Here is a 7,125-nt window from a genome sequence, read left to right as displayed (position 1 = left end):
TCCGTCCTTGTGGTGAGCCAATCCACATTCCGTGAGCATCAGCGATGGTTAACTAAATGTTATTTAACTGATTCTTTGGGAACTGATGCCTGGGGAAGCAATGCGATGACCTTTGTTTTTCTGGAAACCAGATAAATGGATCACTGCTTTAATTTATTCCTGTTTATCATATTTTGTTTGAGTCATTATGATGTATTTGAGCAGAGGAAAAATCAGAGCAATTTCAACTTTGGTCAAGTAAGGAAAATAAACAATTCGTGATTGCTCAAAAAGAAAACACACACACACACACACAATCCAGCACACAACATCTAGCATCCAGCTCCTGGCATAGTTTTGAATTTTGACATTTTGAATTCAAACTTTGTTTCTCGCAATCACGAATTGCGATAGGACCCTACTCGTTGGGTTTCTTGTTGTTACAAAATGGCTCCTATCGCAATTATTATTGCGAAAAAAGTTCATTTGAATTCAAGCTGTCGAATTTCAAATGGAAACAAGAGCTGTATGCTGGATGTTGTATGCTGTTTTTGTCTTAAGAAGATTGTAAAAAATAGAGAGGGTATAAATAAAATCGATTTTGGTGGATATGAACGTCTTCGTCCAGGAGGATGGACCATGGGTGTCCACTGCCTTGGAGAGCGGTGGACAGTGAGGCTCGCGGATGCCCGAGACTCAAACGGAACATAAACTTCAATCAAGTGAGGCAAATTAGCAATTCGCAACTCCAGAGCTTGAATGCGCTACCTTGCGGTGATTAACAATACTAAAGAAAAAAGTAAAACATTCCATTCCACGTGTTTTCTTTGGGGTTAATTACAGGATTCAGACAGTTTATGATGTAATGCAATTTCAGAAGAATAGAAAAGAAAGCTTCCCACAAACACGATGAAAAATTACTGTCATTCATGAAGCGTCAAAGCAAGTTATAAGTTACGGCATTTGTTTGTTTTACCTTTTTCATCCGCCATTAGACCAGTGGCTGCAGCGCCCCCTATAGTTTATTGGAGTTGCGAATTCGTAAATGCTCAAAAATAAAATGTACTCAAAAATGATCGTCTGCAATTAAAATAAATTTTAAAGATCAGACTGATACATAAAATGTGAATAGTTAATGCGTTCTAAAGTTTTGCTGATTAGGAGGACTCGAACTCAAATTTTTGCGCTTCTTCAGAATAAACAGATACAAATGTTAAGGTAAATTATTCTATGGTTTTGTTTGTAAATAATTTTCATTGAAGTGTGCATTTGTACTAGCAATTCCTTATATTAATCTATACTTAATACACAGTTTTTTATCTATTTTAGAAGTAAGTATTGGTCTTCTAACACAGTGATGTCAATGAAATTAAATCTTTCTACAATCCATAATAATATTCATCAGATGATTCAACATTCCAAGCTTGATCACAAAGCTGAATGGAACATTAACTTTAAAGATTTATAGCGATCAACCATTTCGTATGACTATGTTTAGGTGAAATTTGAAACATAGAAGAAAAATTATTACTGCGAAAAAAATCATTTTAATAATACACATCTTAAAGATGAGTTTTTATCATATTTCTCAGGAAATGTTTAAAAGCAACGAGTAAACCTGTAATACTGTTGTTCCCGACCAATATACAGTTCCAAGTTGTGATTTTTAAGTATCTCAGCTAGTTGTACCGTTTTGAAGTTTTGAATGATGAATAACAATATTGCCCTAAAATTCAAAGTTATAATTCATCTTTCTTTTAATTAGTTTAAAGCTTTCATTCATATTTCATTATACACGTATCGTGTATTTCTTGGCTCATAAAACACATACAGCTAATTAATTGCTAAATATTTGCTTTGGATCTCAAGGAAACATATTTTTGAATGACGAAAGTTTGGAAACCTCTTCTCTATATCATTAATTTTGCTTGTTTCATTATCAGTTTTAACCAATTGTTCAAGTTCTTTATTTTAAAACTTTGTGAAAAATTCGAGAGAGTTCTCTTATTTTGAAATTAAGAACCTATGTTCGTGAACTTGAATGTTATTCTGAGTGATCGGTTTCTATCAAAATGGAAATAATATTTTAGAATTTCGATTTTACATACATCAAGAATTGTGGAACTTTTTTCAAAACAACATTTTATTTCAATACAAAAAATGCTGTTTTGAACGAGCAATCACTTTCTGTTTTTCCATTATTTTATAAGCAGCTTTCCTAGAAAAAATTAATTTTATTCAAAATATGTTTTCTTTTTTGTTGTTTTTCGTCATATCTTTATAAATTTGTGTTTGCAAAAAAAAAAAAAAAAATGCAAATTTGAATAATGCATCTTCAAATGAAATACCATTTCGTGGAGTTCAAAGTTTCATTCTAGCGGTTCCTGCATGGCTTTGCCCGTAGTAGAAAATTGAAAGGTTATTTGGTTCGCCTGTATATTTACAAATAATGGATGATGAATTTCTCGCCAATTTGCAATGTTCATTTGCTCACCCATGTTACGGTTCCACGTTATGATAATTTGGTTATTTACTCGTCCACGTTATGATAGTTTTGCTCGGAAAAATGTTCTTAAAATTGAAATCGAAAACGAACAAATTCGAATTTTCGAAAAATCGCTTCGAGGTGCTCACCCCTATGCTACGAACTAATTTTGTGCCAAATTTCATGAAAATCGGTCGAGCGGTCTAGGCGCTATGCATGTAAGAGACATCCAGACAGAGATCCAGAGAGACAGAAATCCAGAGAGAGAAATTCAGACATTCAGCTTTATTATTAGTTAAAGATAAACAGAACATTCAAAATTTATTGCACAAACATATGACATTTTAATAACGAAAATGCTTATCACATTTTCTTTATTCGTTTTATTTGAAGTGAAAATTCAGGAGGACTTCATACATTTTTGCACAGTTGCATCAGAATGACAAAAATTTTCAAAAATTGCTCTTGTTGGGGAAAAAAAAAAACTCCTTTTCACTTTTAAGCGAGAAAAATCAAATGATCGAAGCCTCCACATGCCACATATTTTGAATTTGAAAAATAGAGGCCATTGTGACTATTTTCTACTTCAGAACAAAGAAGATATTGCCTTGCCCATTTGATTTACCGATCTTGAACGTCAGAGATAACTCGAACTGCTTGTTTGTTGCCAGATCAGCGAATTAGAAAAGAAATTGACATGCATTATCGCGTTTTCGCTTTACGCCCAATAATTATCTAATTTGAATTATAGAGAAAATAAAGGATGGTTAAATAATGTTTGCTTGTATTTCTGAAGGCCGATTATTCGAAGACTAGAAAAAAGAAAGAAAGAGGTCTTTTGCTAATTAAAAAGAGATACGTGGTTGAAAGATTATCAAAAGAATGTTTTGTCGTGTATGAATGAGTTTAACCTTCCAGACTGACTAAGCTTCCAAAGGGAGAGAATAAGTCTCTAGATTCCGTTGCTTTGCAAGAACTGCAGACGAGATATGAAACGCAGCTATTTGTGACTTACACCATTTTTCACCTCGCTGTCAATAACAGCTTTCGGGGGAAAATATAGTAGTTAACAACTGTTTAAAATTACATGTGTGCATAAAGTGTGATTTTTTTAAATCATTCGAGGTTTTGTAATTTGCGTATCACGGCATAACATATGCATTTATTTGTGTATAGCAGTGAAAAATATAAATACTTTGTTTTTCTTACTTGGACGACCTGTCATTCTTCTGAAAGAGCGAGAAGTTCCAATCTCATTTTCTGTAATGTCCCTTAAAACTTTAAACTGGAATATCTTCTTGAGTTTTGGTAGCACAAATGTCAAGTTTTTTGTGTTAGTAATAGTTTTCAATGGAGATTATTTCCCTAAATATTAGTTAGGGGGACCTAGGCCCGTATAAAAAGTTAAATTTCGTATTTTTGCCTAATTTTTATTTTTGCTTCAAACTTTCAATATTTTAACTCTGCATCTGATTTTGAACATTTTTGCAATTGAAAGTATACATCTAGGACTAACGGTTGCGAAAATAAAGGTCTTGCAGGTTAAAAAGGCACACCCTGTATATTTAATGGATTGGTTTATTTGCTTGGTAGAATTGTTTTCGTTTTAATGTAAATTTCAGTTTTGTTCATTGGATTACTTTGCTTAAAAATTATACATTAAGTTTTAAATTTCAACAATATTGATTTTAGCAACACTTTACCTGCAAATAAACGCGATGTTTTTGACCAGTTTGGCCAAAAATTTTAAAAATGTGAAAAATGTTCCACTTGATGATTATTCCCCTAATAAATAGCTTACAAAAACCCCCTTCAAACTTTATTTAGATTGTAGGCATCGAAAGACTCAAAGTAGGAATCAAAAGAATCAAGAGAGATCAAAAGACTCAAACTCTTTTGCCATAAAATGGACAAAATGATAAGAAAAAAAAAACATTTTAAATATAGATTGCTGAGTTTTATGCCTTGATAAGATGTTTTTTTAAATTAGGTCATGTTATTAAAACTATGCAATATTACTAAATTAAAATATTGTCAGATTCAATTAAAAACTAAAAGTTCAAATTATTATTTAAACAAGCGATTAAACGCTTCCTCCAACAGCGCCAAAGCAAAAATAAGTGAATGTAGCAAATTTCAGAGGTTAGTATCTTTGCTATTACAACCACTAATGAGAATAAATAATGTCGCAAGTTTTAGTGATGCGACATAAATTGTCTATGTATTCAAAATATAAATGTTGTTTCTTACTCTTATTTTTATTTTTACAGTTGATGTGTTTGTGAAGAGTTTTGATGAATATCAAAGTTTTATGCTCAAAGTCTTTCTGTTGTCAATGTTTTATTTTTGAACAAAAAAAATCTCAACACTATCAAAACAAATTAAATGAATAAATTAAATAAATATGTAAATGAATCAATAAAATAAAATAAAACAACTGATTATTGTGCTTGTGAGAACACAGCAATGATAAAAACTACTTTCTAGAATAAATAAGCGTTAGAGGACATCCATTTACACTTAAAAGAGTTTATCTTCCAGGGATTTTATGTAGCACAAAAAGTAGACTTCTCGGAGGAAAGTTGAGAACCGGTTTGCACAATTCAAAACGAAATAATATTTGTTTTGCTATTTGAATATATTTTGCATTCAAAATATATGTATGTTATGCAAGTATACATCTATTCCGCTCCTGAGTGGGTTTTTCCATAAATTTCGCCCTTAATGTATTTCCAGCAAGCTTTTAGTCGGGCAAGGGCTTTTCGCATTGTTCTCCATTGTAAATTGACAGCAAAATAACATCCAATGAGACCCCTTGTCCAATCAATTCTGAACGTTAATTATTTTTAAGTCCCTAATACTTGAAAATTAATAAAGAAAATCTACCTAAACTAAAAAATGAGTATTTATGAGCTCAGGTTGAAAATAATTACAATATTTATATATTTTGAAAGAAAAAAAATGGAAAAAAATGCAAAGTAATGATAACGGAAAGATTAATCTCGAACTAAAAGAGTTTTTCCAAACAGCTTTAAAATAATTTACAACGATAGCTTTGAATATGAGGAAATATGCCTGAAAAAAAAAACCTTATTTCATTATTGTAGATTTTTTGAACTAAATTCTTGTGAAAAAGCAAACCAATAATGCAAGTAGCATTTTTTAGGCTCTAAAAAACAAATCCGAGCCAGCTAATGAAAAAAATATATAGCATTCAAAACATTTTAGATAAGCCTAGATTTTTTTTTTAAATCATCGTTCTTATTTTAATCACCTTAGATTTAGTATCATTCAACTTTTCACTTTTTCGCATACTTAAAATCTGAATCAAAGAAATATTTTATTCTTGTGGACTTAAATAGTTTAACATCAATCAAATAAGAAGTCTGTACGGGTGTACATGCTTTTTTTTTTTTCCTGCGCATCTAAGGCTCACCCATAAATGGTACTCGTAGAAGGTGGTAGAAGTAGAAACAGGGTTGTCTTTTGGAAATAAAGATATAAAATTAAGCTCTATTTCAAAAAAGTTCAAAAATTTCCTTCTGTTTACTATAGTCATTGTACATCTTATAAAATCATATATATATATATATATATATATATATATATATATATATATATATATATATATATATATATATATATATATTTATATTATATATATATATATATTCTCTTATGTGAATTTATGATATTTTAGAGAAGGAATCACCATAGCTTAAAATGTTCCGACACAAAAGAAATGGGGTTGAACAAGATGAAAGTTTTGTGCAATGCAATTACCTTTGGAAGTTAGTCAAAGTCTATCATACCAGATTGAAAAAAACCTCGTTAAAATATAAAAATTTTCAACAAAAAGCTCTCTCTCTGAGTTTAAATAAACTGCTTACGTGATAGAAAGTGTCATTAAGTAATATTAGCATTTATCCTTGAAATCTTACTTGGCATTATAGCATGATCTAACTATCATTGAGTAGCGCAAGTACAACGGCCCATCAGAAATAATGATTGAAACGAAATTCAATCCGTGCTAAAAATGGATATTACCGATCATCAATAATTTTCTCCATGATTAAGTTTGGATGCGATAATAACTTGCACTTAATGATGCCACACATTATGTCGAACTAATAACAGTATTCATTTTGTTTTTTTGTTCGTGGATGGCCTTCGATGTCGATCATACCACGTTTTTTTATGTAGGCTATAAATCGGATGTTGGACTATCTTAAACTGATAAAGAAAACAAAAAAGAAAAATCACACCTCAAGGATACTAGACGAACCCTAAGAGAACAACCATGCATCTTTTAGCAGTGAGAACCACGCCTTTGCAGTCCCTATGTTAGCTTCTAAAATGGAAGTTTATCGTTCGCAATTTCAACGTTACGAAACTTTCTGTTAATCTGATGGCTAAAGTAGACATCTGCAAAGAGATTAAGTGGTTCACAAAGAGAAAAATTCAAGCATTACTGTCACTCCACTTTTTAAGTGTATTTCTTCTTTTATTGTGAAATTAGGCTGTGTGTTCTTATTTGGTTCACCGTTATTTAGCAGAAAAATCTTGAAAGTGTTTCCCAATTTCAAGAAATCTTTCCCTACCTAGTGGAACGAAAAGATCCTTAATCAGCCTCAGTTAGGATCTTTAACATCCGCACCATA

Source organism: Uloborus diversus, chromosome 1, assembly GCF_026930045.1.
Source record: "Uloborus diversus isolate 005 chromosome 1, Udiv.v.3.1, whole genome shotgun sequence".
Classification (NCBI taxonomy): Eukaryota; Metazoa; Arthropoda; class Arachnida; order Araneae; family Uloboridae; genus Uloborus; species Uloborus diversus.
Note: the sequence above shows the minus strand (reverse complement) of the source record.